The sequence below is a fragment of the Dioscorea cayenensis genome, chromosome 9 (genome assembly GCF_009730915.1).
Source record: "Dioscorea cayenensis subsp. rotundata cultivar TDr96_F1 chromosome 9, TDr96_F1_v2_PseudoChromosome.rev07_lg8_w22 25.fasta, whole genome shotgun sequence".
Lineage (NCBI taxonomy): Eukaryota > Viridiplantae > Streptophyta > Magnoliopsida > Dioscoreales > Dioscoreaceae > Dioscorea > Dioscorea cayenensis.
In genome coordinates this window covers 24,016,232-24,042,043 of record NC_052479.1, presented here as the reverse complement: position 1 = coordinate 24,042,043, position 25,812 = coordinate 24,016,232, and the positions used below count along the sequence as shown (strand labels likewise).

Sequence of the window (25,812 nt, the reverse complement as noted above, 5' to 3'; positions counted from 1 at the left end):
GAATGAGGTGGAGGGCCCGTCTGGAATGAGCAACTGGTGAGATTTTGCCAATTTTTCTAAGCCAAAGAACAATGATGCCACTGGAATACCCTTCAGCTGCGATGGAGGCCCAATTCCACTGCTTCGAGAACTTGGCACACAAGCGGCGAATTCTGAGATCATCAGCACGGGTTTCTACCAGAGCAATGATATCCAATTTGAACTCTTTCTTCATAGTTTTGATTCGGTTCATTTTGTCCCAGCCCGAAGTAACCCTACAGTTCCAACAGATCATATTAATGTTCATAGTCATATAAAAAACCTCTGGAAAATATAGATATCAAATATAATTAAAAGAGTAGAGAAAAACAAAATAAAAGGAGACAGGAAAGAAGAAATTAGAGAAGGTCTCCTTCTCCACTACACTTAATTCTCCCTTTTTTTGGGGGATGTCGTAGAGATTTGGACTCCTTTGCGAGCAAGGCTTTCTTTCCTAATTCCATCTTAGTACTTGCTAAGAGTCAAGGCATCATCAGCTTCTTCCTCTTCCATTTCGACGTCATTTCCTAATTCGTCAGAATCCTCTCAAGAGCCCTCCTCCTCCTCAGAGACATCACAATCCTCTTCATCAGATAGAGCTTCTTTAAGTTGATCAACAAGCATCTGATGGTCTTTCTCAATTTTCTCCTCGTTGAGTTTGCATCACGTCATCTCCGACGAGAAGTTTGGGATGGCAGATCATAATCAAAGTGGAGAAGTTCATTAGGTCTAGTAGAGGGGCGTCTTCCGGAAGACGAAGATGGGAGCCTAATTCTAATCTGGCGAGCCCGATGCTTCAATAATTACCTTTTTCCCAATTCGAGATTAGCTCTGAGAAGGCATGTCACCTCGTGTCCCATCCAATACTGAGCCGCGGGTTAAAGGATTCTCTGAGCATACCTCGGGACCTGGCAAAGGCTCAGGGAACCTGTCCTGTGCTAGAGAAGTGGAATGGTTGGGAGACCAAATGGACACATTATGATGCAGGCCGTATTGAGGAGATGGCATGCGCGTTCATGCGGAAGTGGGACTCGAAGTAATAAGGGTATTTTAGTAATTCGTCGGGTGGTGGAGTTTTTGGGTTTCTTGGGCCTAGTCTGATGGGAAACGGGCCAACGGACACAAGTCACCGGGTTTGCCGCCCAAACTCGTGAGTCATGCATGATTTCGGCTAAATTCCATAGTTTAGGCCTCGAAAACCCTGATTTTGCTATTTTTAGTAATAATTGATTTCGCTATTCCTTTGGCTAGAAATCTCTGATTTGTAAGCCGTTTATGGCATTAGCGTTTATTTTGTTAACTCTTTTATTTCTTGCCGGTATTTGAAAATTTACCATTTTGGTATATTTTTGAATTATCTCCATTTATGGATTATTTTCATATCTTTGATTTTTTTTCTATTTAATGTAAGCCTATAGGGCGAGAGTATGATCAGTTTTGTAATAGTTATTCTCTTGAGTAATAAAATTTACTCTCTTTTTCCAATTCCTGGCTATCTTTGATCAACAGGTTTTGAAAACTTGTACTGGGCATTCGTGCGCGAATCAACAGTTCGAGTATACCACTGCATCACATTGGAACCTCCTCTCCCACTCGATGATGTCCCCCCACGCAACCCCACATGTCGAGGGTTTCTCTGAGTAGTGGCAACGGTTGAATCAGGATCATCCGAAGGGAAACCAATGGTCCGATTGCTGCCATCCCGTCCTGTGAGATGCACGTGGGTACCGCAATTAGAGGTATCACTGCCTCCGCCCCGACCTTGGCCCTTGTTTCGTCGCCGGCCAACCAACATCCAAGGTCCATAGTCAAGATCCTCAGGTTTCTGTGGGTTGTGCTGTGGTGCCGGAACCTCATGATCATCCAGAGTAGGCCTGCTTGAACATAGAAACAACCGGAGAAGACCTAGTACCACTAGGAGGAAGACTCACATCAGTAGATTCCTCCATGGCCTTATCCTCACCAAGGCTATCCATCCGGCTGTTACAACCGTTCGTTCCATGTCCCACCAAGCCACAAGCAAGCATAATGTGTGGAGCCGCTCAAAGAGAACAACGATAAAGATCTTGTCTTCTCCATTCTCTAACCAGAAGCCTCTTTTTAGAGGTCGAGCTATATCAATTTCCATGCATACTCTAGCATACCATGCTCGAGAGAGGGAGGAGGTGAGCTCGTCCACTTGAGGAGTCTTCCGATAGGTTCAGTCAAAGTTTCAAGCAAGTTAATGTCCCAGAACTCCACCGGAAGGTTGTGAAGCTGGATCCATACCATGGCTTTGGACAACTTGGAGAAGTCCTGTTGAAAAAAAGGCTGCCAGGGGATGAGTTGAAGTGTGAGACCATTCACCGTCCATGGACCTTCAAAAAGGATTTGTTGCTTGGATTGCTCAGAAGAACACCTTGCAAGGATGTATCCATTCGCCATGTCTGATATTTGGAAGGTCCCCAAGTACTTCCATAAGCCCAGTAGCGTGGTTTTCACCACTTCAAAGTGTGGAGATTTCCCAAATAGCTTACCGTAAATAGCTAATTGGAAATGCATCTGAGCCCTCATTTGGGTGTCAACATGCAACACGAATCGTCTCTGTGATGGTCGCCTTGAGGCGATTTAGAGTGTCTTCATCTAGCGGAGCGAGAGGACCGGGGGCATTTATGTACAAACACCAGCAACCTCAGCCCAAGAAGGGGCCGGCGGTGGTTTACCAGTGGAGGCGTGGGTGGAGGTCATTGCGATGGAATGATCGGACGGTTTTGTTAATGAGGAGAGGATGGTATCAACCCTGTAAGAATGTTGAGCTGCCAGGACTGCTTGGCATGAGGTAATTCATTTAAATTATCTTGGATTTGAACAATTTTTATTTTTTTATTACCCCCTGAGCCATATCTCTTTTTTAAGGGCTGATGTTACTGTTATACTGTGCTCACTTTATTTATTAATTTGATTGGTAAAATAATATTTTTAAAAGATTTCTATTCTATATAGACTATTTCAATCAATGTTATTTCAGTGAACATAATGTTTCCTCAAGATATTGTGATTTATCGATCATTAAATCAAACGAATTAATTAGAGCAATTGTAAAAGGACCAAGAATGAATTGAATGAGGAGCAAATCCAAACGTGCATAATGTTTTTTTTTAATAGTTTGATAATCAATATATATATTTCCAATCTTTTTAAAAATGGCATGTCATTTATAATATCTATCAAATAAATAAAGAAATGTAACGCTAATGGAAAAATGATTCTAATTATAAAAAAAAATTTTTCGAATTTTAATGATATTTTTATATTTTAAAAGTCGATAATAGTTATCGACAAAGATTCATTTACACATGCGATTTGGTTTAAAATAAAAAATTGTCTAGTTAACCTCCATATCCTTATTGAGAAATTACTTTAGAGTTGCAGATAATATAATAAGTGCTTTTCATGGTTATGGAATAAATAAAAAAGTATTTTATAAAGAATCAAGCATGTTGTATACAAGCATCTATGTAATAAAAATAAAAGAAAACACAATTAAATCATCCAAAAATTTTAGGAAAAGTAATTAATCTTTTGAAATCTGGAGCTTGCCTTAGTTTTTTATTAGTTTCTAAAATTTCATTGCTAAATTAATCTTGTGTCTTATTGCAATTTAAATCCTTCATCCATTTTCCTTTAAAATGGCAGTCATTTATTGAATTAGTAATAATTAATCTAACTTCAAGCTATGGTCACAAGCATGGCCATATTCATTATCCCTAAGAAGATTATAGAGATTTATATAGATATCACATTATTTCTTATCAATTTAGATGTGAGCTAGCGCACTTTTTTGGGATATTCTCTCTAGAGTCATTTTCTGGAACTTATGGCTAGAAATAAAAAAAAAACAACAATATTTTCAATTACAAATTTCTGTCTCCCGTCTCTATTTTGTTTAAAAATTCTTATTTGCTACTTGTCTGGATTTCTACAGTTAGAGGCCCGAACCGAGCAACTTCCTAGCGATTCCATCCCAATCGTCAAGCGCTCTCTCAAATTCCTGAGTGCCGGATTGGCTGATCTCGGCAGCAGCTAGACATCTCCATAGTCCCGGGAGTGATCCTCCTTCACCCTGCTGAGAAACCCTCTGTTGCCATTAAGTGGACTTCATCGTCTCAGTCACCGGTTGTCTCATCCATTTTTGTTTGTTTACCTTGGGATTGCAACACCCTGCTGATGTTCTCCTAATCTCCGGTTTTTAGTTTTCCTTTATTTGTTTTTGTGTTTTGCCTTCTCTTCTCTTTTCTTTGAGCTTGTTTGTGTTTGTATTTGTCTGTTCGTTCTTGTTTGGCTTTTTAATAAATTTGTTGTTCATTTATTTTATTCTAAAAAATGAAATACAATGATATATTTTAATGATGCATACATACGGAGTATATACATATATGTAAAAAAAATGAATTTTAAAGGATATTATATTTGATTTTATTGAGAGATGTACATGCAATTAAGTGAATTTAATTTCACGATTATACTGCAAGTAAAAAGCCTAATAAAAATTGAACATTTTCATATTAAAAACTCACCTTTGTTGACAAAAATAGGTGGTTATTAATATCAATATTTTTAAAAAAGTTAATTATGAAATATATTTATTTGAATTATTAATTTTTTATAAATTTGTTGTATAGTGCCTAATCTCACCAAACATGTTTGATTGGGGTGTAGTTATTCTAGCCTCTCATCTGGCACCGTGCCATCCTGCCATGCTGGCTCATGGGTGTCAAATGTTATCAATCTACACATTTGATGTATCAAGTACATGCATTCCTTTCCCATCAACCTCTAGCGTGTGTAGGGATGGCAAAACCCGATCCGCCCCGAAGTTCCCGCTCCGATCCACCCCGATCCGCCCCATTTTTGGGCGATGCACGGGTTTCTACTTGCCCGCCCGCCCCCCGATAATAATTTAATTTATTATAAATATTATATAATGTATAGGGTAAATAATTTTTTTTTTAAAAATTTTCAATAAATTTCTTATGAGTTGTCTTTAAAAATATATGTTTTATAAAATAAATCTATTTTATAAATGTTTTTAAGAATTTTAAATACTTATTTATAACTATAAGCAAAGCGGGAGATTAACGAAAAACAAAAAACTGGACGGAAATAGTGCCCGCCCCGGCCCCGGCCCCGCCCCCGCCGGTGCCCCGCTTATTACCATGCGGGCGGGGATGGTAGAGGCATGCCCCGCCCCATCCCGCCCCATTGCCATCCCTAAGCGTGTGACATATATACATATATAGGTATAATATTTGAATTGATCCTTTTATTTTCTTTCTCTTCTTTTTTTGTCCCACTATTTAAAAATACTCCAAATTTATCTCACTATTTTTAAGAATGGACCCAGTCTTTCTACTCTGAGTCTATTCCTAACTATCTTTTTCTATTTTTGAAAATATAGAGACTAGTTGGGTCATTTCAAGCATAGAGGGACTAAGTGGGCCCATTTTCAAGAGTAGAGAAACTAGTTATGAGCATTTTTGAGTAGAAAGACCAAAGAGAAGAGAGAGAAAAGTAAAGGGATAAATTCGGATATTATACCATACATATATATAACCAAAAATCTTGGATTTATCTAAAAAATAGCAAACATGTTGGAGAGATAGCTAAACCACTACATGATTTTTACAGGCAATTAACGTGCTCATAAATTTAAAATAATGAATGAAAATTGTGGGCCCCACAGTCATGGGCCCCACCAAAATTTATTTATTTATTTTTAATTTTAATGACAATTTTGTAGTTGCATTTCTTTTTATTTTTCAGTTACCTCGTCAAAACCCTAACCATCTTTTGTTTTGGTTTGCCGTTTAAGTAAGACCTAGCCATTACCCAATCTTTTGGCTTTTCTGATCCCATCTACATTGAGGAAGAGAGTTTTTTTACTCAAAGCATTGAATCTTTTTCTGTTTCCACGAATTTCTTCCAAGGAGAGGAATCATAGGTGTGTGATCTAAATTTGATAAGATCTAGTTTTTTTTTATTAGATAAAATTTAGTTTTCTTGCTTAATTCCTTTTTGTGTATTCGTAAGCATGAAAATATGTGTTAACTTCAATCTTATGCCTTGGTTGTTATTGGAAGAGATTGACAACCTGATTTATTTCCTATCCTTAGGATTGGTGCTAAAGGAGATTTGTTATGAATTTAAAATTTTTTGAAATTGGATGGCTATAAAGATAATATGCTTCAGAAATTTATGGTATTATAGCAGAGATCCCTAATTAATTTGGAAGATCTAGAGATAGAATTTGGAAGGGATCAATAAAAAAATTGTAGATTGAGGTCTTATTTAGCTTACTGTCAAATTTTAGAATTTTTGCATAAGTATTATGTAAATAATAAGTTTTAAACGTAGCTGATGAGAGCAGGCTTTTTGTGCCGCCCTTGAACAGTTTTTGTTTAATTTCGTGATTATAAGCTTTGATTTAGATTTAGATTTATATAAGGAAATTGTAGAATATGATTTTATCTTTGGCTCTGCCAAGTTGTAAAATTTTTATCCCTGTAATTTGTGAGATATGATCAGATTTCTATAGGTGTGCTCAATGGCATTTTCTGCAGAAAGCATGAAGATTGATTAGAGAATTTGATAATCTTAGATGTTGAATCAGGACTCATGTTTAATAATTAAGAAAGTTGTTCAATTTTGAGTTGATTATATATTGCTAAAGTTTAATTGATAAGTGCTTGTGTGAAAAGAATGCGAAGTGTTCTTTCCTTATGATGAACATTACTTTTACCGGGTTTTAACATATGTGTGTATTTATGTTACTTTCATGCATATAGAGTTGTGAAGCCGAATCTTAGAGAAAGAAGCCAATGTAGATCATGAGTGCACCATTTGGAGAAATCTTCAGAAGGTTCAAACGCGAAGATATAAGTCGGGTTCAAGATGCTAGAATGTGTGCCAACCTCCTTGTGTTTAAGCTAGCACAATGATTTGGAGGAGCACAAAGGCAATCACATTCTAAGTATTCCGGCTTGTGCATGTGCAACAAGATCTCCAACAATGCGTCCGTTCATTGAAGAAACAAAGTGATCTACGATGTAAACGTGTGCCCGTTTACATTACCTCGATGAAAGCATGGTTTCGGGAGTGTTTCGGACCGGTACTATCGCAGGGAACTATAGCAAATACTGTAGCAGGTACTGTTTACAGCAGGCCGAAGAAGGAGTTGTCCAGAAAAGCCACACGGCCGTGTGGAAATTCCACATCGTTCGTACGTTAATTCCACACGGGCCGTGTGAAATATTCACAAGGGCGTGTGGATTCCCGATTCCAACCCTTTAAAAACGGATTTCAGCCCCGATTTCAGAATTCTTTTCTTCATCTTTTCCACAACTTGAGAGAGGGCTGCGGCTAGGGTTTTGAGAGGTATTGGCTAGGGATTGGGAGAGGTTCTACGGCTCCGACATCGCGCTCTGTTTGGAAGAAGGTTAGTGGGAGAGCTTTCGTCGGCAGCGATCCGGCGATGTGTATCCTAGGCCAGACAAAGGGATCTTTGGACGAGTAGAGGCCTCACTACAAGACCATCGTCATGACTATCGAGGGGGTTTTCTATGGATTTACTGCTTTTATATTTGATTTCATTGACTGTAATTAGCTCCATGGAGAGCTAAACCCCCTAGTGGGTACTTGGATTGTGAACCCTAGGATGTATTCGTTTTATTGAACCTTGTTATTATGCTTTTATTAATTGATGTTTTTATTGAGTTCTAATCTTGAATGCATTGATTGTATGAATACTCCCTTAGAGTGACACTAGGGTTGAGAGTTCTTGTTGGTAACCCTTGTGAGTTAGTGATACACCAGGAGAGTTAGACAAAGATAGATTGGAGAGGGTTGAGAGGCTGAGTAGAGAGGTAGCGGAGCGTCCCCTTTCCCCTCCGGTGTGATTTATTCTACCTCCAATTCCTTGAGTTCTTTGCGGTCATAGTACAGTGAATGGGCTAAGGGATGACCTTCTGCTAGGGCTTAGTTGTGAGTGCAATGAAGTGAAGTGTTGAAGTGATTTTAGCATCTAGGGCTTAATTGTGGCTAGGGACCTTCCGCCCGAACCAAAGGGTTAGGTATACATATAGGAAGATGATTTATCAGTTTGAATCCCTAGAACTCATTGCAATTCTATACGAGTGCGAGGTTGAGTGATTGTTCAATTTCTCCTCCAGAACATGTATAGGGATTAGGTATGGTTGACCTTAGATTTGGGACAATGTATTAAAGGATCTCCACAACTCATTAATGCATTAGTTAGGAAGCATAATAGAGGGCTTTTTCACTTGAAACGATTGTCCAAGGCGGATCAGTATCCGAGTACCCCATTTATATCGATTGCCTTACCTCTCCTTTACTTGTGCTCTCTCTCTTGTCTCTTTTACTTTTGTTTGCATTACATCTTGTCACACAAATCACTATTTCATATTTCTCTTAGTTAAGAAACAATTTAAGTATTTTTACTCCCTACTCCCTGTGGATACGATACCCACTCACCTGGGATTTTATTACTTCGACAAACCCGTGCAATTGCGGGACATACACAAGGGGCGTTGTCATTCATCTTATTTGAAGTTATATGTTGTGAGATATTTTTATTATAAAATACATGTCTAAAATTGTTGGTTTGTATATTTATGATTTTAGAAAGTGATGGTTTAAATTATGTAGATCTCAAATCATCGTGAGATTTGGATATGATACAAAAGATTGAAATTTTTTATTTGGGTTAGAATTCACAAAGTTATGTTGATTATAATCTTAAGGGTCGTAGGGGAATTGGTTCTTAGTCTCGACTTTGGTAGCTTCGTTAGTATCTTGAAAATGTTTTTGTATTCATGTGAATTTTAGAATTTGTTTTGCTTGTAATTCTGATGGGTTATTCCCAAATATAGGACTTTCTGAGAAAACTCGATTGGTGTGAATTCGAAATCTGACAGTTAGACAACATATAAATCCTATTATATGTATATATTAGAAAATTCTAGTTTTTTGAACTTCTGAAATTTTTGAGAAAAATCTGATTATTTCGATTTATAGTTTAAATTACTTATTTATTTATTATTTGCAGTTCATATGCAAGTATATAGATTTGGAAATGAATTCGAATTATTTTCAATCTGAAAATGAAATCATCAAATTTCTGTATTCAGTTTTGATAAATGTTTGGACATAACGTATTTTGACATAGCAACTTGTAGTCCCCAACTAACTTTGCAATAACTCTATTATTGGGGGTTAAACATTGATGTGATGACATGTACCTAAGTAATAGAAACTATAGTTTCCCATCGTTTCGTAGGTGAAGAATAACTGCCTCTAATAATTCTGGCTAGGGGCACCGAGGGTAAGCTTATGATCTCTGATATTTCTAGCTTGGGTCACCGAGGGTAAACATATGACCTATGATATTTTGATTTTGACAATAGTTATTTGTGAGACATATATGCTTGACTTTTTGATTAGTTATGTTTTATTAAAAAACTTGACTTCTGAGTTTGATTCTAACAAACTTGTATTTTATTATACTTTGTTTGAGTTTTGAAATTTTGAAACTTTTATGATTTTGATATTTTTAGTGGGCACTTATTGGGCTGTCAAGCTCGTAAATAATTGTTTTTTCTTTTTCAGATCCGGAGCAAGATCAGGGTTGTAATTTAACATGCAGTCAAGTATCTTTCCTCAATGTAGTTGAGTTGTAAATTCTCTTGTTGTACTCAGAAGTTGTTGTATTTTGTATTTGTAATTTGTGACTTTGTTAGATCATCTTTTGCTATGAGTCAGGTTTTAGGCCTTGCGTGACTGCGGATTTTCTGTCCTGTGGGTGCACGGCCATTTAGCGCGACAAAAATAATAGAGACAAGAGGAGATGCCAACGGCTTCATAGTCTATCGGTACGAAGGTGTTGATTATGTGAAGTTTGATATTTGCCTTGACGATATCTTGACTACGTCATTTGTGGAAGTTTGAGTACGCAAGCGCCTTGGTAGTGTCTTGCTAAAACATCTGTATATTATAAAGGCAAGTTTTGCGATAACAATAGAATATTAGAGTGGTCGTTGATATAAGTCATATTGGCTGAATTATGTAAAATCGTGTGTCTTATTGTATGTCCATTTTCTCTTCTATTCTTGTCATTGTTTAGATTTACTCTTAATTGCTAGATCCTCAAAACAAAGGCCCCTCGAGGGCACGTGAAGTAATTTAAAAAAAAACCCATACACCCCAAAATAATTGAAAGAAGAATAATAAACACAGCATCAATGAATACTCACCAGAAAGATAATCAAGTGTATTCACTTTTTCTTCTTGTTGCAACAAAACAATTATCATCCAAATTATTTGCATAGTGACTACTATATATAATATAAGATAACAGACAAAAAGCACTAGCGAACAACATCTCAAGTAGATCGCCAATTAATTATTTTGGGGAGCCCGCTGAGTTTCATTAGTCTGAAGAAATCCCGTGAGTAGTCAATTGATGGGGACAATGAAAAAGCTATATATATATGTTAAAGGATAAATTGATAAATTGATAAATTTAGTTTTATCAAAAGAAAAAAAAAGTTGATAAATTCAAGACACTAAGGTTGAGGAGGGTATTTTATTAAAAAGTAAGGGTACTTTGGTCACGATATAGAAGCTTTATAGAGAACCTAAATAGGGGTATGGATCTTTTAGTGGCTTTTGCGTCCTTTACCCTTTATTTAACAGTTATTACATATTCATTGGTTTTGTTTGTCTGCCATAAATTTTAAACCTTTTCTCTCTAGCTTTTCCCTTAAAAAAAAAACGATAGTGTTTTTATGGTGACCACAAAATATATCAAGTAGATAGCTATCAGCAGGGCAGAACCGAGGGGGCTAGCAGGGCTGAAGCTCCCCTCGGCCCCGGAAAGAATATTTTTTAAGCAATATAAGATTTGCTGATTTTCAATTTTTCTATACTTTAATTTTATTTTAAAATACAAATATTTTGACATGTAAAGGTGTGGAATCTAGGTGTTTCTTGAGTGGTTAGTGGGTTTGTACTTAAAGTATGTGATCTTTTTCGACCCACCCAAGTTCAAATCCCACTTGGTGCATTTTTTTAAATTTTATTTTTTAATTTAAAAATTACTATTATTTCAAAATTTTAATAAAATAAATCTTATATACAAATTTTAGTAATTTAAAAAAACGTTTGAATTGATTATGAGGCCTAACATATATACATATATGTTATAATGTACCATATATGCTAGAGTGAAATGACAAAAAAAAATTTATAAAGTTTGATTGTTTGTAGTGAGAGAGATCAATTTTACTATATTTTTTTATAAAAAAATATAAATTTAAGATGTATTCTTATTAGTTGAAATATTGAAAATCTCATATATTTGCTATCGTTAATAACAAAATTTTAAATTATACTTTATATTTTTTGGAATATGTGTATTCAAATTTTGTTTATATTAGCACATTATTTTTCATTTAAAATAATTATTTTATTAAATTATTTTTTTATCTTTTTATTTTTTTGTTTTGCCTTTAGACTTCAGCCCCCTACCAACAAGTTCTCGTTCAGTCCCTGGCTATCAGCCTATCAATTAACAATGATAAATTTGAGATAGTAAACAAATTCAGATACAACAACCTTACATATATATGGGTGAAAGTAATGTTCCCAAAGTTGTTCAGCACCTCTTATTTTATTTAGACTCCTTTGCTTGCCCTCAAACTCAAGGCCTGCTCATGCAACTGCTATCATCATTTCAGCCTCAGTGTAATTCTCTTCAATTTGATTGCCACTCTTCTGCTTTGAAAAAGTAAACAACACAATCAGTAGAACAAATCAAACATAATTGATACAGAATGATGTGTGTTTTTTTAATAGATTTAGAAGTTTTGAAGAAGTACTAGACGATAATATTCATTCTTAGAGTGAATTTGAAAAAAAAATAAAAATAAAAAATAATTACCAATGGAGACGAACTTATCACAGGATAAGTCATGTATCTTGCAATCCCACATTGGCCATATCTTGAATTGATGTTACGAAGAATCTTTATGTATCCTTTCTCACCCCAAAAGGATCCCCATGAGTTTTTAACAAGCCAAAAATCTGTATTATCATCACTAGTATCATACCCCACAAGAACGACGGCATGATCTACTTTTATCCCACAACTTCCAGTAAATATTCCCTGCAAAAATGATGATTAATTCAAATACAAAATATAACATATACATATTATATTGAATATATTTAATTTACCCCAATCATGTGGGTATAAATTATTGTAAAATAAAATGATAGTGAACAAAATTTCATTAATATATAACCTCACCGATTGATATAATTGGAAATCTCTGCCACTAGATTCAACACCTACACTAATAGGTTGATTCGCCACAGCCTTCTTCATAGCATTCTCATCATTGAAAGGGCCAAGCTCATACCCATCAATTGAGACAATTTGTTTATTTTCCTATAAAAAAAAAGACTATTCATATGTTTGATATTAAACATCAATATGATATCGATCTTCGTAATAAATATTTGATATTTTACTCTCAAATAAACAAGTAAAGCAGGCATAAATTAAAGTATATATCCAAAATATTGGTACACAATTAAGCATGTATGTCATACCTTATCTAGGTCACATTTGTCATATACTCCCTCATAGGGATAGTCTGCCTCAGTATCAAATACCATGATTTTGAATAATAAACCGATAGGCTTTATGTGGGAAATCTGCATCACAGCTTTTTTTATAACAATCCACAAGTTCTTGTTCCGACAATGATATCAAATCCCCTCTGACAATTTTATTCAGACTTTCTATAGTTGCCACGGCCGAAAAAGCCCAACAACTATCTGTTCACATAAAATATTAATGACTAATTAATCAACTTTAAAGTCATTTCTCATGATCGATATGTTAATGAATAATCAAATAACCAAAAATATTAATTGCTCACTGCATTGGCCCTGATGCTTAACATTTGTGACAGCACCTTGCTCTCTCCAGTCTATGGAACTTGGCAACATCAACTCCTCACCCTCCTTCAACATATACCTATTACTCACCTTGTAGCTCATGTTCATTTTGGAGAGTGGCTTAAAGCCAAGATAAGTGTTCCGGTACTCATCAATGCTGAGATCGGCGAATATATTGAGACCGAGTTGGTAAGTGTGATTACCAGAATTGTGCTCGTCAATGTACTTGAGGTTATCTTTGAAGATCTCATACCTTTTATCCTTCTCAAAGATATCATTGTAGTTTTTATGTTGTTCAACAAGCCAACCCTCATAAAGGAGCTTGATCTCATACTCAGACCTAGTTGATGAAGAGCATGAGATAAAGAGAAAGGAGAGGAACAGGATGAGAATTAGGGCAACACCCATTAGAGTATATATGCAGTAGGAGAAGAGTGTGTGTTTTAGGAGAATGATGAGAGAGGAGCATTGAATGTGTTTATATGGAAGAAGAGGCAGTGAATCTTATCGTAAATATTCAAGAAATAGCTTGTGGTATGTTTGGATTTTTATCCTATAAGTTATGGATATGATCATGTGAAAATGAGTAATTAAACCACGCATGCATGTGGTGCATGACTTGGCAATATCAATCATTGTACGCATAAATCCAAAAAACTTTAGATGGGATGGATGCAGATCATGTCTCCTCTATCATGATTATATAATGTTATCGGGCATTATTTAATCATTTGGATATTTTTATTCTAACATATATATACTTTTCACTTGATTTTGGAATCAACAGAGGAGAAAGACTTGTTAATGCAAATAAGTTATTTTGTATTTTTATAAATGGAAGATAAATCAAGATGGTCGGAAAGTCTAGAAGACATGAAGTATGTTAGAGTGATAGTATATTGTCGATGTACTCTTAAATACATTGTATACATTGTATATGTACATATAATCTATACATACATCATTCATGTATATTTTATATGGGTTGTTTGCCCTAATGAGAATACACTTCTTTTTTTTTTTTGAATTAAATGTGGATAAACCATAGATTTATTGAACTATAAACGAAGGTACAAGGATAAAGCCATCGCTCACCAGAGGTGAGGAGGAGCAGAGAAACAAGTAAAAAAAAACAGTGCAAGCAGAGAAAAAAGCTAAGTAAACGGAAGAAGCCGTCTGGCATCTCAGGCCTACTTAGACAAACGTCGAAATGCAACTACTCCTGAACAGAACCAGGGTCAAGAGTGCAGGTAGAGGAGGAATCTTTAGCACTGAGGAAGATGAGAGAACGCTTGATTTTCTGAATAGCTTCGTTAAGAACTTCCTGATGTTTGTCTGCAGCAGCAGAAATCCAAGATAAAAGCATGTTAACAGATTTAAAAATAATGATATGCTGCGATAAAACATTCATGTGAAAATTACGAGCGTTTCTTTCGATCCAGATATTCCACAAAACAACACGTGAAATGAGATCCCAAAGGATTTGATACTGGGGGTTGAGGGATGATAACCAAGTCGTCCAGAGTAAGGGAATAGATTGTGGGAGAGGGGTGGAGGCTAAAGCTTGAGAGAAAAAAACCCAGATGCGTTTGGAGAATTCACAGTTGAGGAAAAGGTGATTCAGGTTTTCAGAAGCACTGTGACAAAGGACACAAGTGTCAGATAAGTTGTAGGAGATACACCTTTTCGTGAAAAGGTTAGCAAGAGTAAGAATTTTGTCTTCCCCAGTGAGCCAGCAAAAAAGAGTGATTTTGCTAGGGCATCGAGTTTCCCAGAAAGAGGGGTAAAGCGTGCTTCGTAATCCACCATCGATAAGAAATTTATAGAATGATTTTACAGAGAAATTTCCACTTTTTTCAAGGGTCCAAGAAGGAGTGTCGTCCAGAGAAGTGGAGCAGTCAGGGATAATTTCTAAAAGCGAGGATAACGAGCCAGGAGGGTCTGGGGAGAAAAAGATCTCCGGGTTTCTAAGATGTTGGGAGAATTGCCTGATGGTTATCCGAGGAGTTAAGCACTGGGAAAAAAGGTCCGGCCAGAGATCTTTGAGGAGGATCGCAGAGTACCAGCGGTCAAACTAGAAGGAGGTGTTAGAGCCACTTCTGATAGATTTGATCAAGCATGAGCGGAAGGCGGGTAGGATGAAAGTCACACCTGCCCAGAAGTAAGATTTATTTCTAGGTGGAGAGTGAGACAGGAGCCCATTTGGATTGCTAGGGGAATAGTTGGAATGAATGATTTTGGCCAAGCAACTGTTAGGATAACAGGAAAGTTTCCACCACCATTTCCCAAGCAAGGCAAGATTGAAATCATAAATATTGAGAATTCCCCAACCTCCCATGTTGCGAGGTCTAGTGATCCTGTTCCAAGCAATTAATCTAATTCCTCTCGGGCCCAAGTCAGGACCTTTCCATAGGAAGTCTCTACGGATCTTGTCAATTTCTTTGATCACCCAAATAGGAAGTTTGAGGACCGACATCTAGTAGATAGGGACAGTGGAGAGAATAGAATTGATGAGGGTAAGGCGGCCCCCAAGGGATAAGTATTTGGCTTTCCAAGGAGTGAGTCTAGAACGAACCATACTAATCAGTTTAACCTAGTCTAGACGTCTTGGACGCCGGCCAGAGAGAGGGATCCCAAGGTAAGTTATAGGAAGACAATTTCTAGAGCAGTTTAGGATTCTAGCTGATGATTCATGTGGTTGGTATCCAAAGTTGGTTGAGTACAAGCAACTTTTCAAGAAGTTGATGGATAGCCCAGATGACCCCTCAAATAGATAGAGGATAAGTTTGATGATTTGAAGGTCTGAAGGTCCTCCTGACCTACAGCAGAGAAAATAAGAAGGTCGTCAGCATATTGGAAATGACAACAGTTAACCGACTGGCTTAAGGGGACACCCACAAGGACTTTGGATCTAAGCGCATGATGAAACATAGCACTCAGAATGTCAGCAACAATAGCAAAGAGGAGAGGGGACAGGGGATCGCCTTGTCTTAGCCCCCGTTTGCATCTGATATAACCCTGAGTGCTACCATTAATGATAAACTGGGATTTGGCAGTGCTCAGAATAGTGTGAATCCAAGATAGCCATTTCGCTCTAAATCCTTTAGCAGCAAGAATTTCGAGGAGGAAGTTCCAATCTAAAGAATCAAAGGCTTTAGCAAAATCAACTTTGAAGGCGTACCCAAGAGATTTCTTTTTCTGCATGTTGAAAATGATTTCTTGGGCCCCAACAATATTATCCGCAATGCATCTACCTTTAATAAAGCCAGATTGTGAATCATCCACAAGGTTGTTAATAACATTGCTAAGCCTGTTGGCAAGGAGCTTGGAAATGATTTTACAAGTAGAATTGATTAGACTGATGGGTCTAAAGTCCGCAACAGATCCAGGAGAATTATTCTTAGCAATGAGAGCATTGTTGATCCAGTTAATACGCTCGAGGTTTAATGAGCCATCAAAAAAATCACTACAGAGTGTGACAAGGGAATCCTGAAGAAGGTCCCAGTGTTTCTGGAAGAAGAGGATAGGGAATCCATCTGGGCCTCGGGCTTTGTCAGGGTTAAGGTCAAAGACAGCTTGTTTAATCTCATCAAAGGAGAAAAGCATTTCTAGGTGGGAGAGATTGACTCTTTCTTTATGTTCAAAAAGAAAATGCCAATCGATAAGAAATCTGTTGGGAAATGGGGGTTCCAATGAGGGAGCGAAAGTGATCAGTGAAAATTCTGCCAATTTGATCGATTTCATCGGTCAACTGATCATTATGAAAGATGCGAGAAATATGATTAAGATTTTTTCTACCATTAGCAACCTGGTGGAAAAATTTAGTATTGGAGTCCCCTTCTTTGAGCCAGGTGATTCTGGATCGTTGTTTCCAGTAAACTTCTTCCTGTTTTAGAATTGTAAAGAGCTCAGAGCGGACTTGGGAAAGTCGAGTGTTTTCATCCTCAGAAATGGGTCTGCTTTCTCTCATATTTCCTTACAAAATATATAGCAATTTTAATGCAAATAGAGCCCCAACTTCAAGCCCTTTCAGAGGGTAATTTAGATTTTTTTCTTACGCTATGAGAATACTTCATGTTTTATTGTCGTTGGTGTGAGATACAGCCAAGAAAAGAGTGAGAAAGAGGATAGAAAAACCTAGATTTGCAAAGCGATTGCGTGCTAAAAATTTCTATACAGGATATCTGGAGCTAAATTAATCGCCAGAGAAAGTTCACCGTTGGATGGGCCTGAAATTTTAATAGAATGGTCAAAACTTATTGCTCTTAAATATGAACGGTTGGATTATTGAGTTGGTGTCTCCAGTTTCATATATCCATTTTGAACTGTGACTGTTTTGGAGGTGAACTTTTCTGATTTTTTTAGTTTCTTTCATGTTAAGTCTTCTAATCTTTGTGTTGATTAATTTGGTGTGTCAAGAGTCTATCTTGATGTCCCGTGATTTTTACTCATAAAATTCTTGGTGTCCTATTTTGATTTGATGTTTTTACTATTGGTGCTAATCTGAGTATTTTTTTTTATGGATATTTTGTAGGTGGATGATTTTTTATTAAAAAAATTGTTTATTGTCAGGATTTATCTTGGTTTCTTTGCACAGCTCGGAGTAGCAAATTGAAGCCATAGTTTCGCCTTTCATGCATGTGCGTGGTGCATAAAGGTTCCACGTAGCATGGCTTTACAATACTTTTGTACGGATAGATCCAAACAAACTTTGATGGGTTAATTAGCTGCTGGGGAAGGGGTCACAGAGAAAGACTAGTTAATGCAAATAAAATTATTTTGTACTTTTATAATGATGGAAGATACATATAGATGATCCGGATGTGTACAAGATGCAGGCCTCTCATTGATAATGATGAAACATATATATATATATATATATATTATATAACATAATTTAATATTATTTTGTATATTTATTCCGCATGTATTAAAATATTTTTCTAGAAAATTATGTTTAACATGGTGAAAATTGTATTCTCAGATACCGGGCAATGCTTAAAGATGAGAGAAAGAGAGTCAAAAGAAGCAATTAAGAGCCAAAACGAAGGAGATGGAGCTCTCTCGACATCAACAACTATAAAGAACATGCCAGACAAAATCAGTTATGGATCACTTACGGTCATAGTTATGGCCGTAAACCTCAGGCAGAGAACCTTGTGGGCATGCTTATGCCAGTAAGAGGGTGTATACGGATCAAACTGAGGAACTTACAGGCAAGACTTACTTCCGTAAGCCTGACCGCAAGGGCTGTCTAGAGGAGCTTACAGGGAGCTTACATCATGGTAGTCACAAGAGCCGTCTAGAGATGATTACGGTCCAAGGCTTACTGCTGTAAGCTAGGCCATAACATCGAGACAGAAGACTTTACATGCAGGACTTAGGCTTGTAAATCAGCCCGTAAGGCACATGACCCATCATCTAAAGTTCCTTACGACCTAGTTCTTACGACTATAAGTTGCCCATAAGTGGGTAAGTATAAAAGATTTTGACAAGGGTTTTTGGAACAATCTTTGGACAGCCAAGCACTTCACTCTGTTGTGATTTCAAAAAACTCTTGGAATGTGGAGGTAGGATAAATCACATTGGAGGGGAAAGAGGGCGTTCCGCTACCTCTCGACTCACCCTCTCAACCTTCTTCAACCTTGGTTAATCTAATCCTAATGGTGATGGTCACTCGTCAAAAGAATGATTAGAATAGATTCTCAACTCTATTGTCACTTTAAGGGAAAATCAAGCATCAAACACACAAGATTGAACTCAATTAAAAACTTAATTAAAGGAAATGCAATAAAGTCAAAGAAACAAGTATAACATAAGATTTACATGTCCAAGTACCCACTAGGGGTTTAACTCTCCATGGAGCAATGCAAAATCAAAGATGAAAGCAAGTAAATGTGCAAGCAATCCATAAAGATAACCCACTTTCGTTCCATGATGATGGTCTCCAAGAGTCTCTTCTCCTTCTCCAATGACTCTTTCATCGAGCCTAGGGCATACCTCGCCGAATCAATGCCTATGAAAAGCTCCCCCAATAACACTCCTTAAAAGGATATAGATGTTGAATGGCCTAGGAACACTGCAAAACCTCGCATAAACCTCCTCCAAACCCTAGCCATACTCTACCTCCAAGATGGAAAAGATGTCTCTAAAATAACTCTTCAAGCGGCCTTTTAAACCTGGAAATTGGGGCTTCACATGGCAGTGTGGATTCTTTGTTTTGGCACCACAAACATTAAATGAGAAAAATCAATGCTTTAGAAAAAACTTAAATTCAAAAATAATACAATCCAAAGTGTGTATGTGTAAACTCACTCATGTCAATCCAATGTCCACTCTTTGAAGTTCTTATTAACGAGGACTTATTTATAGACAAAGAATAGGTAGTAGCTGCACACATCCTTTGAGATAGCCCTTTTCCAAGATTCCTCCCGGGTGGCTTTCACACTTTTGAGGTGGTAGCTCTTTCTACCGGGGGTAGTAGCTTTCACTCATCCTATTAAATAGCTCTTTCTCTCAGTAGGGCATAACTAGTTTTCGATTTATGAGAGTAGCTTCATATATATAAGTGGTAGCTCTTTCCACCCCGTACATATAAGCAAAGCCAACTTCCAATTTTTTTTTACTAAAAGAATGAGATTAAAGTCCAAAAATACTGAACTAGAGTTTTCATAGGGTTAATGAGTGAGTAGTGTACAAGATAAGCAATTAGACAAAAAATTTCTAAGGATTTTAAGTAAAACTAGAGCATGATGGCATTCAATGTTCAAAATTTCCTAAACTTAAGAATGCAACCCTTGCACCTAAAGTGAACCATCATTAGCTACATGAGCATGAACATGGAACGCATAAGTATAGAACATGTGTAATGTGAACCCCCCAAAACCCACCCACACTTGAGATGTATATTGCCCTCAATGTACGCATGCAAACACAATAAAGACACCGCATGGTCATGTCAATTACTAACTCATCATCAACATGACTCACAAGACTATCTGCATGTATACAAAAGGGGGTGCAGTGAAACTCATCACAGACACAATAAAAACGAGTTTATAAAGATAATAAGATGAAGCACAAACTCGAAACAAGAAAATACCAAAAGTAGTAAGACAACGCTCAGAAGGTAGAACCTTTATGAGTATACAAGTCCAATAGAAAGAAAAAAAAATTAAAAATAGTAAATGAAATGAAAACAATCCAAGAGTAGGACACCTTGAACTTCAACGTCATGTGTTGGTGTTGCTGGAGATATTGGTGATGCTGGTGGTACTCGAGGTGTTACAAATCACATGAGGGCGTTTGGAAACCAGTTTCTTAGTTCAAGGAGCCATTTCCGCAAAAAAAGAGAAAAGAAAGAATCAAATTTGGCATGAAAATAGCTCTGCAGGAATCCACATGGGCATGTGAAAATTCCACATGGCCATGTGGATTCTCTGGATGGACAAAACAAAAATCTGGAAATCCACATATGCATGTGGAAAATGTAAATGCACATGTGGATCTGCGGCCTCGGCAAGAATACTGCGGCAGGACCACTACGGCTCATAAAAACTACTACAAACTTCCCAAAAACTCTAACAAAGCATACTCAAGTGTTTTTTATGAAAATTCCATGCTAAAATAGATGATTCATCATCAAAAATGAAAAGAAGGTTCATGGCAAAGCAAGAAAAAGAGATAGACTTATTGGAGAATATGAAGGTTAAAAACTCGGATAAAACACAAGAAAGACCTCACAAAACCTTTGAATAATCGAGAGAAATGGGTGGGGAAGATGTAGAGGTGCAATCCTTGACATGGAGGCATTTGGGATCAAAGAAGTTCTTGATGGAAAGTAAAAAGACACACCCTTTCTTTCCTAAAAAATCCACATGGGCATGTGGAATTTTCACATGTCCATGTGTTTTCTCTGGATAGCAAAGAAACAGACTGAAGTAAATCCACACGGGCATGTGGAAATTCCACATGCCCATGTGTTTTCTCTGGATCACCTGAAAACACAAAGAACCCACCCACATGGGCATATGGAAATTTCACAAGCCCATGTGTTTCAATTTTAAGCCCAGAAATTTCCCAAAATCTGCAAAAAAAAAAACTTTGAAAATACATGGAGAAAGCTGTAGAAATATGAAATTTATTAAATAGATGGGCAAAAACTTGTCTAAAGCAACACCCGAAACTTTGCAAAAATCATCAAGACACATAAAAAAAAATCAAAAGATGATGAAAATTTCACAAAATCAACAAAAATGAACAAGATGCCCACTCAATGGAAATCATTTCTGCGGAATCAAAAACACAAACTAACACTAAGAAAACACTTGGGTTGCCTCCCAAGAAGTGCTTGTTTTACGTTATGAGCTTGACGTACCTGATACTTACCTCAAGGGGATCATGAATCGAAGATGCTCTCTTACTTGCAACTTTAAAGCATGATGAACAAAAATTTTGCAAGTTAGAGGGTAAGTGATAGAGCTTGTTACCAAATGAGGGAGTATCACTCTTAGCTTGTGCGTGCTCATCCCTAGAAGTGTTGGGATGCTTCTTGTGGCGACATCTCGACCTCTTAAGCTTTTGGATCATCTTCTTCATTATCCCCGGAGTAGGTTGTAGCTTGTCCACTATACCAAGTGATGAAATTTCTTCATTCTTTACCTCTTGGTCTAGCCATCCTTCAAATGGGTCCGACATAACATTTCCTACACATAATCAACAATCAACTCATCACTGGTGTCAAGAAAATTATAAAGTATCATCAAAATCAACAGAATGTCACATGGCTACAGCTAGGTGGTCATTCAACTTTTCATCTCTGATCCTCAATGTCATCTCCCCGTCATCCATGTCAATGAGAGCCTCGGAAGTATGCTGGAACAACCTTCCAAGTATCAATGGTACATCAACATCCTCATCCACATCAAGCACCACAAAATCTATAGGAAATATGTACTTGTCCATCTTGACAAACACATCTTTGATGATACCCCTCGGATGTCTCACTTAATGGTCAGCCAAATGAAGTGTCATTCGAGTGGGCCTTGGTTATCCCAAACCCAGCTTTTGGAAGAAAGTGTAAGGCATGACGTTGATGCTGGCCCCTGAATCTGGCAATGCATTTTCCTCACCTAAATTACCAATTTTGCATGGGATGATGAAGCTTCTGGGGTCTTTCATCTTGTTCGGCATGTTCTTTTGCAAAACCGCCGAGAATGATACATATAAAATCACAGTTACACTCTCCTCCATCTTCCTCTTGTTAGTCAAGAGGTCCTTCAAGAACTTCGCATAATGCGACATTTGTGATAATGCCTCTACGAATGGAATGTTAATGTGCAACTTCTTCAACAAACCCATAAATTCCTTGTATTGTTCATCATTTTAGTCATTTTTCAGCCTTGAGGGATAGGGGATCCTTGGCTTGTAAGGTGCAAGTGCCACCTCCTTCTCCTTACCCTTCTCCTCAATTTCTTTCTCCTTGGGTGAGTTATGTGCAACCTTCTCAGCTGGGAGCTTACTCTCAAGTTCGCGACCACTCCTTAAAATGATTACTTTCAGCTGCTATCTTGGATTTGTCTCTGTGTTGCTAGGTAAACTCCCATGAGGTCTCTCAGAAAGTGACTTCGCAATCTGACCCACTTGGTTTTCTAAGTTGTGCAATGAGGCTGTAGGTTGTGAAGTGTGATCTCTACACCTTGAAAATATGTGTCTCCTGACTTGATGAATTTAGTGAGTGCACTTTCTATCTCCCTCATCTAAATCTTAAGGCTTGACACTCGATTTTCCATATTCTGATCTTGTTGTTGCTGAAATCCTGGTGGCGTAAAAGGTCTTGGCTGCCTTTGATTGCTCCAAGAAAAATTTGGGAGATTACACCACCCTGGATTGAAAGTGTTGCCATAAGGGTTGCCTTGCCCTCTCATTGCATTCCCCACAAAGTCTACCTGCTCAATAGATTCTGCCCCCATGATAGAAATGGGACAATCCGTTGAAGTATGTACACCTCCACACCCATCACATTTCATCACCGCCGCCACTCTTGGAGAATTTAGAGTATCTAACTTCTTACTCAAGGCTTCGATTTGGGCTGCTAGAGATATCACTGCATCAATCTCATGAAGTTCGGCTAGTTTCTTCTTGTTATGCGCATTCCATTGATAACTGTTTAGAGCCATCTCTTCTATGAGCTGTCGGGTAGCTTCTAGGGTCTTGCTTTCGTAAGGCATCTCCTGTTGCTACATCAAGTAACTGCCTTGTGCTTGAGTTCAGCCCATTGTAAAAAGTGCGTACTATCATCCACTTGGGGAACCCATGTTGAAGACATTTCCGCAGGAGATAATTGAACCTTTCCTATGGCTCAAATAGAGACTCCAATTCCATTTGTATAAAAGAAGAGATCTCATTCCTAAGCTCCGGAGGTTTTCCAGGGGAAAGTACCGAGCAAGAAAAGCTTCTACCATCTCTTCCCATGTAGTGATCGATGCTCTAGGTAATGACTATAACCACTATTTTGCTCTCCCCTTTAAGAAAATTGGGAAGGCCCTCAACCGAATAGCATCATCTGTAACTCTATTGATCTTGAGCATGTCACAGACTTCTATGAAGTTCTTGATGTGGTTGTTTGGATCCTCGTCTGCCAAACCATTGACCTATGCTGACTACTATACCATTTAGATGAATCCCGGCTTGAGCTCAAAACTTTGATCTGTAATCAGTGGCCTAACAATGCTGGACTGTGTGCCATGAACTGTGGGTCTTGCATAATCTGAGAATATCCTCTGCTGCTTATTCTGCTCAACCATGTTATCAGACCCCTCAATCTCTATTTTAGCTTGTAGTTCTATTCTTGTACGGGTTCCTTTCCCTGTCTATGAATTCTTCATTCAATCTTTGGATCACCTTCAACTAATGTCGAAGGGTTACCTAGGGTCATAACCTAGAGCTGAAATCAAGAAAAGAAAACAAATAAGAACGATGGAAGAGTAGAAGATATGAAATAGAAATAGATAGCGAATGACTAAATTAGCAAAGTGTAAATGTTTCTAAAATGCCTACTCCCTGGCAACATCACCAAAAACTTGACACACCCTTGCGTGTATCTACTGCAAGTGAATAGGTGTCGAAGTAATAAAGTACCCAAAGGGTGGGTAGTCACATCCACAGGGAATAGACTCTAGAAACAAATAATATTACTAAATAGCCAAAGTGACAAATCGATTAGTGAATGTGCTCAAGTTGTTATCAAAATAAAAAGACAAGTAAATAAGCAAAGCGGTAAGAAGAGGAGACAATTAATGGTAAAGTGGGGTACCCGAACAATGCTGCCCCTAGGTTTTTTTATTTCAAGTGCAAGACTACTACTACACTTCCCTAATTGAGATTTAATGAGTCATGGAAATCCAAAAACACAAGGTTCCAAATCTAAGGTTAACCATAACTAGTCCCCTACGAGATCCCGGCGGAGAAGAAACTCTCGACGCGCTCAAACCACGTATGACTGCTTAAAGCTCTAGGGATTCCAGGTGATAGAACCTATTCCCAAATCTAGATCAAACCCTTTGGTCCAGGTGAAGGATCCCTAATCATAACTAAGCACCAGTGGAGAGGGAACTCTTAATGCTTCACTCTGATGTGATTGCGAAGAACTCTTGCATGTGGAGATAGGATAAATCCCATCAGAGGGGAAAGGGGACATTCCGCTACCTCTCGACTCACCCTCTCAACCCTCTTCAACCTTGGTTAATCTAATCCTAATGGTGATGGTCATTTTTCAAAAGGATGAATAGAATAGATTCTTAACCCTAGTGTCACTCTAAGGGAAAATCAAGCATCCAACACACAAGATTGAAACTCAATTAAAAATTCATTTAAAGGAAACGCAATAAAGTCAAAGAAACAAGTATAACATAGGGTTTACATGTCCAAAGTACCCACTAAAGGGTTTAGTTCTCCATGGAGCAATACAAAATCAAAAATGAAAGCAAGTAAATGTGCAAGCAATCCATAAAGATAACCCCCTTTCATTTTGTGATGATGGTTTCCAAGAGCTGCTTCTCCTTCTCCAATGACTCTTTCATCGAGCCTAGGGCACACCTCGCCAAATCAATGCCTATGAAAGCTCCCCCAATAACACTCTTCGAAGGAAATCAATGTTGAATGGCCTAGAAATGCTCCAAAACCTCGCAATAACCTCCTCCAAACTCAAGCCGCACTCTACCTCCAAGATGGAAATGAAGTCTCCAAAATAACTCTTCAAGCGGCCTTTTAAACTCGGAAATCAGGGATTCTTTATTTCGACACTGTAAAAAGTAATATTCTACAGTAACTTGTGACCAGTGATTTGGTATATTGTCTATGAACAGTACCGCCTGATTTCTTTTTCTTCCTTTGAGGCCACACAGCTGGGTATACACCCGTGTTTTAGGTTATGTCGCTTCTCATCTTTCAAACACATTGAGAACACTCTTGAAATCTTTGCGTAAGTTGGAACATGAGTGTGCAACTACCTCTGTGCTCTTCCAACTCATGAATCGACTTGAACACTCTTGGAAGTTGGCACACACCCTCATGCATATGGTCACGATTTGTGTCTTGATCCTTCTTCCACACAAAAGAATTCTCAAAATCTGTATTCATGGCCTATTTTTGTATCATTTCTCTTTAACATGTCCTTACAACATGCACAAAAGAACACAAAAACTTAAGAATGAGCCATAAAACCTAGTAAAAGCAATGTTCAATGTAAGTAAAACATATACATTAATATGTATA

At 37.5% G+C, this 25,812-nt stretch overlaps 1 non-coding gene and 1 pseudogene across 1 annotated transcript; one reads left to right on the top strand and one right to left on the bottom strand.

The window, feature by feature from the left end:
* Positions 1-11,637: 11,637 nt before the first annotated feature.
* On the bottom strand, positions 11,638-13,513 carry LOC120268395 (annotated as a pseudogene).
* A 9,834-nt stretch (positions 13,514-23,347) lies between these two features.
* On the top strand, positions 23,348-23,454 carry LOC120269694. Its single transcript, XR_005539335.1, has one exon. It is a non-coding gene; the product is annotated as a small nucleolar RNA R71 (small nucleolar RNA).
* The last annotated feature ends 2,358 nt before the right edge of the window (positions 23,455-25,812 follow it).